The sequence below is a fragment of the Sylvia atricapilla genome, chromosome 3, assembly GCF_009819655.1.
Source record: "Sylvia atricapilla isolate bSylAtr1 chromosome 3, bSylAtr1.pri, whole genome shotgun sequence".
Classification (NCBI taxonomy): Eukaryota; Metazoa; Chordata; class Aves; order Passeriformes; family Sylviidae; genus Sylvia; species Sylvia atricapilla.
Window position 1 is genome coordinate 67,251,371 of NC_089142.1, and position 6,000 is coordinate 67,257,370.

At 39.6% G+C, this 6,000-nt stretch overlaps 1 long non-coding RNA gene across 1 annotated transcript; it reads left to right on the forward strand.

Moving 5' to 3' along the window:
* The first annotated feature begins 583 nt into the window (after positions 1–583).
* Positions 584–3,868, forward strand: LOC136359226 (uncharacterized). Its single transcript, XR_010743240.1, has 2 exons — positions 584–971; positions 2,495–3,868. It is a non-coding gene; the product is annotated as an uncharacterized lncRNA (long non-coding RNA).
* Positions 3,869–6,000: the final 2,132 nt, after the last annotated feature.

Below are 6,000 nucleotides of genomic sequence, written 5' to 3' on the forward strand. Positions count from 1 at the left end.
AACTATAATTGGTAGCAGAGGAAATATTTTTAAAAGCTCCTTGTTTATCAGGAAACAATTATATGAATAGTGTTAGTAAAGTTATTAAAACGCCGATTATCTAGTTAACATAATTTTCATATGGTTATCTGCTGATTATGTTAGCATAATCAGTAATCTGCTGATTATGATAGCTTAGGTACCTGTCCTGACTTGTGTGGCTGTGCTATTTGTAGGAAGTTGGGTGGTGGTTTTTTTTTTTTTTTTTTTTTTTTTTTTTTTTTTTTTTTTTTTTTTTTTTTTTTTTTTTTTTTGTCTCAGGAAACGTAATGGTCAGTACAGAGAACAAAAGCATGCTCAGTTCTGGTATCCCAGTGCATATTTTGCCGTTTGATCTGTCGTTGTGAAATCAGACCTCTGGGTGCTGCTGAAGCCTCCGTTCGCTGTGGCTCAGCCTGGCCGCTAGAGGCTTCTTGGGACAGAGCCTCTGCTGCAGCCGAGTGCAAGGGGCAGTTCAGTTTCGCTTTCGAAGGAGCAGACGCTGGAAAAACTTCTCTAAATTTGTAGGTAAGTCTTCAAACTAGTCTTGCAGTCTTTACTACCACCTTCAATTACTCTTGATTTCTTTTTTTTTAACCTCAGAATAACAGAGGTGCCTCCAGACTTTCCAAGTCTGTCCAGAACTTGAACTGTGTCAACGGATTTTCAGTTTGGGAATTATACACGGCTCTCTCTCCATGTATAATCAAGGCATGATCTAGTAGCGTTAACAGCTTGACTCAATAATTAACAAGAAATTGCAATAAGACAAGCAAACTGCTGCTGATAACCACAAACAGCGTGCCATGCTGTGGGAAAGTAACAGCTGTCCCATCGTATTTAAAAGAACCTGAGACGAAGAAATCCGAGTCCTTCTGGAGCAGGTGAGCAGCCTCTGGGGAGTTGTTGCTGTGGATTTATTTAACTTGGTGCTGGACCCCCCTGCACCTCAGGTAAGCTATGCCTAGACTTACATACTCTGCATGTGTAGACTGTTTTTCTGAGAAAAGGGATTTTTAATAATGTTTGACAAGGCGTTCCTTTTCCTCAGTGTTTCTGGTATCACACAGTGAACTAGCAGGTGAATGTCTGCTTCAGGGAAGTCTACGGAATCATGAACCATATGGGGCCTTGGATAAAATCTTGTTGTAAGTCAGTAGCTAAAAGGACCTTTTAAATGAAAGCTTAAAATGAAACAAAAAAAATCGTTTGTCATGAACAGAAAAACTGTAGATGAGATTCTCAGAGATCTGATTCCAGCTCACATACTTTATGGGACTTTCAGCCCAGAAGGAAGAGCAGAAGATAGATGTTTATTTTTCAGGTACAGGCTCCTCAGAGTGCAGTACAGTGGGCAGGAGATACTATCTTTAAAAAACCAGCAGCACTCTCTCATAGCAGGAAAAGAATATCTTGCTGCATTTTTTTGGGTAAAGTTGCCCTTTCCCTTTCTTAGAGTAGGCAGCTGCTTGTGGGTGCTTCCACAGTGGCTGCTACTCTCATACATAGTCTCTGTATTTCTGCAGGTGCTGTAATGATAGGGGCATGTACCCTGACAACAGGGTACCCTGATTCATCTGCAAATGCATGTGTCTATATACTCCTCATTTGGCCTTCACTGAGGAGGTTATTTTACTCCTGGAAGTGAAAAGTATCTTTTTTAGTTCTGCTTTTCACTGACTTTACTGGTTCATGTTACAACCACCAGTTACACTTAAGATGCTGATCTTGCTAGTGATGTCTTCAAACTGGAAAGACCTGTCAGCATCTTGTTAAATTTCAGCTTTCCAAAAAATGTCATAATTAGTGAGGGCTTTAAAATATCTTGGGTCACTTGAAGAGAATGGAAACCTGCAAACTAAAGAGAACAGAGTCACTACTTAATGCACTCACTAATACCTATCTATAAAGTCTTAAAGTAACTCAGTCTGGAGCACAGTTAGAGACAGAGCTTGGTAGCACTCAATTTTATCAGTCCTCAGTTTACACAAGCCTGGTCACACAAGTGCTGTCTGGACTGACACAGTCTCTAGTTTATATAACCACATTGATAATACAAAGGTATTTCTCACAGGTCAGTGACATACTGTGTGTAACAAATTCTAACAAATTTTTGTTAGAAATTTCTTACATTTCAGAGATGAAAAGAGAGAGGCTTTGATGAAGAAAACCCCAAGATTTTATATATTTTGCTGGGATGAGTCTCTGGAATCAGATAGGGTGACCAAGTATTGTTTGTGCTCTCAGGGAAAATGGGGAAGCCCCAGTAACCTACCATTTCCCTTGCATTTGTTACATCTAGCCATACAAAGTGCCCTGTTAATTTCTTTTCCTCATATAAATGTTCTTCTTTGTGCTACATGCAATAAAACTAAAATAGGTTAATCATTAACTAATTATGCCAGTAGTAGTTGAGCAGTCTCATGTGTTCCCAGCTGTAAGTTATCTACAGTCTGTTTTTTTGCTTTTTTTGTAGGTACTGATATATTCCATATTGCTGAGTCTTCCAGCAGCAAATGAAAAATATGTATTTATTCCTCCTTTCAATTTTACCTTTGCTTTTGAAAGTCAGTGGCACCAAAGATGTTATATTTGGTCATAATAATTTCACAGAATATCAAGTGGGCAATATGAACCTCATTCTCTCTGTCCCACATGGTGGTTCAATGGAACCTAAAGACATCCCTGATCGAGAGGCTGCCTGTTGGGATGCAAAGACATCCTCCTGTATTTTCTCTCATGACTGTCCTCCTGGAAGTATTCAAAGTTCCAAAGAATGCAAAGTGTCTACCAACCAAGACAGGTATACTATAGAGGTGGCTCAGGCTCTTGCTGAAGAAATCAACAGCATTACTCACGGCTTCTTCCCACATATCATCATAAACCACCTACAGAGGTACAAGATGGATGCCAACAGGGAAAAGGAAGAAGCCTCCTTTGGAATTCCCCAAGCAGAACAGGCCTGGGAGGACTATATGGGATTTTTGACCACTGCAAAATCACAGATGTCAGGAGGCCTGATTCTGGATATTCATGGACAAGCACATCCTGAAAGGTGGATAGAACTAGGTTACACGCTTTCAAAAACTTCCCTTAACTCAGGTGTCTTTTCTGCATTGAATTCCTCAATTAGCCATCTGGCCAGCCAGCTGGTCAATGTGTCTTCTGAGACTTTGATTGCAGGGAACAGAAGTTTGGGTAAATATATTGAAGACGAAAGTAAGAGTTACGTTTGTGTGCCTTCTCCATCCAATCCTAGCCCAAATAATGGAAGCTATTATAGTGGTGGATACATAATAAAGACTTTTGGTTCCCGTAGTTCTGGCACCATTGATGCCATTCAGCTTGAACTGCCCCAGTGGGTGAGGGCAGCTGAAGAGCGTCACAGATTTTGTAAAGCACTGGCAAGGGCTGTAATGAAATTCTGGCAAATTAATTACTGCAGCCAGTACAAGCACAAGTTTCTGCCATGCTGAAATAGACTCTCTTGTTAAGATACCTTTCCTTAATAAAGTAGTGATCTGCAACAATTAAACAACAATTAAACAACTCATTCACCTGGAACATTTAAGCCTGCAATACAATTGTGGATGCCGGTAGAAAGAAACCATCCTGCAAAGGAATGCATCAACATAGAGGAAATCCACAGTTAATAACAACAAATCCATTAACACACAGCTTTGTACTAGACCCAACATTGAAAAGCCAGCTGTAAGATGAGTGGGTGCAAGTATCGCTTGTGCTAAATTTCTTTCCAGAATCATCCTCTCTTTTGAAGCACATGATAAACAACTATTCTTCTTCTAATAAATTCTGTGCAATGCCTTAGTGGATTATCTGTTCAAATAAATGAAGTGCCTCTGCTTTTCTTTTGACACTTAAGAAAGACAGTTGGATAATGTCTATTGTATAAAATGTTTGGCACCAGGACCAGTTTCCATTTGGTGCTTATAAAGCCCTAGGGTTTGGAGGTAAACAGTAATTCTGAGCAATGACATGCAGTCTGATCTACTTTAGGGGTGGTTTTTTTAATATAATGAATTAGGAAAAAAAGATCTGATAGCACTTACAGCACTGTAATTTTGTCACACTTTAAATAACGTTAACAGGTAAGTGTAAGGTGGAAGGCTGATAAAGATAGCACACACACATAATGTATTTTTGACAATTTTCCTTACAACATGATTCCCTTCTGAGGGAATTGATTGTCCATTGATTTCATTCACATAGGATTAAACACTTGATTGCTGATGGGAATAGTACTACATTATGGACAGTATCTGCACAGTGGAGAATATACTGGCATGAATAGCCATGAGTACAAGTCAAACCCTAGAAAACATAGGCAATTAATAAAAAACCCTGAAGGGAGAAGGAAGCAAGACTGAAAAGGGTACCATTTGAAAATTAAGAACCTGTGAAATCCTAGCACTGCTAAGAGTTTGGTAAAAAGAAAATATTGAGTAAATAGTCAGTTTTGAGGAAGTAAATAGTCAGTTAATAAACAGAAGAGAAGTGGGATATCTGCATCTTGCAACCACAGTAAAATAATTTCAGCCTGACTATTAGTAGGGACAATGCCAAAGAGAAAATATTACATTACATACGATAAAATATAACACATAGGAGCATCAAAAGGAATGGGTAAGGATGCCTCTGAACCTGAACTGTGCATTTTAATAATCTTTGAAGACTTGGCAATTTTCAGGTAACTGAAAGAGACTTTATGTTGAGCTTTCAAAATGATACAGGACTCAGCATTGCAAGAATGTCACCTTTCATATGCTAACTGCTAAATTGTGGATCAGATGAAGTGAACACAAGTAGAATATGGTAGATCACACTTTATCTGGTGCCTCTTGGTTTGTCAGACAAGTCTGATTTTAGTTTTTATCACAAGGTTGGCTAATGTGGTGGGCTGACCCTGGCAGACACCAGGTGCCTGCCCAGTTTCTTGCTTGCTTCCTTACTTCTCTCAGTGGGATGGGGAAGAGATGTGGAAGAGCAAAAGTGAGAAAATTCTTGGGCCACAATGAAGACTAATAGGTGAAGCAAAGCTACATGTGCAAGCAAAGCAAAACAAGGGAATCAAGCACTGCTTACCACCAGCAGGCAGATGTTTGTTTAGCCACTTCCTGGGAAACGGGGCCTCAGCACACATAATGGTTACATGGGAAGACAAACACTATAACCAGGAACATCTTGGTTTCCCCCCCATTCCATGAAGACGTTATATGGTATGAAAAATTTCGGGTCAGTTCAGATCAGCTGTCCCTGCTGTGTCCCCTCCCAGCTTACTCGCTGGGTGTGGGAAAAAAGTGTCTTCTTTTGCGCTGGCATTGCTCAACAACAGCCTAAACACTGGTGTGTTATCAACACTGTTTTATTTACTAATCCAGGACACAGCACCCTCCAGGCTGCTATGGAGGAAATGACATTAACCCCTGCCAGATCCAGTACAGCTGATCACAAGAATTATAGGTATATTCCAACAGATATTTGCAGCTACCCTTAAATCCATGATAGTCTTGTAACCAGTCAAAGGCAGGTAAATAATTTCAAGTCATTTTATATTCAGTTCATGAGAAGAATGTCTTTTCAAGAAGGCCAGCAGATCAAACACCATTCAATACCAGTGATATAGAAAACCTGCTATTTTCCCCAAAATAGTAGGTAATAATATCACTACTTGTATACATTATCCTAACTACTCCCTAAGGTGAGACACTTGGTACCATTTGTATGTTTAGCCAAAGGATGAAAATGTGTTCTGTGAGTTCTGTCATGTTGTGACATTTTCTTGGAATGCTGAGATGAGAGAAAAGATCTGTGGAATCATGATGGATCATTAATTGAATATGAGCCCAGCAGGCTCTTTCTGCCTTAGAGGTTGAACACACTCTTTGAAAGCATAAGCAAGGAATGAACAGGCAGAAACAGCAGGGCATATTAACTCCTTGTTGACTTTGTGATTAATTTGGC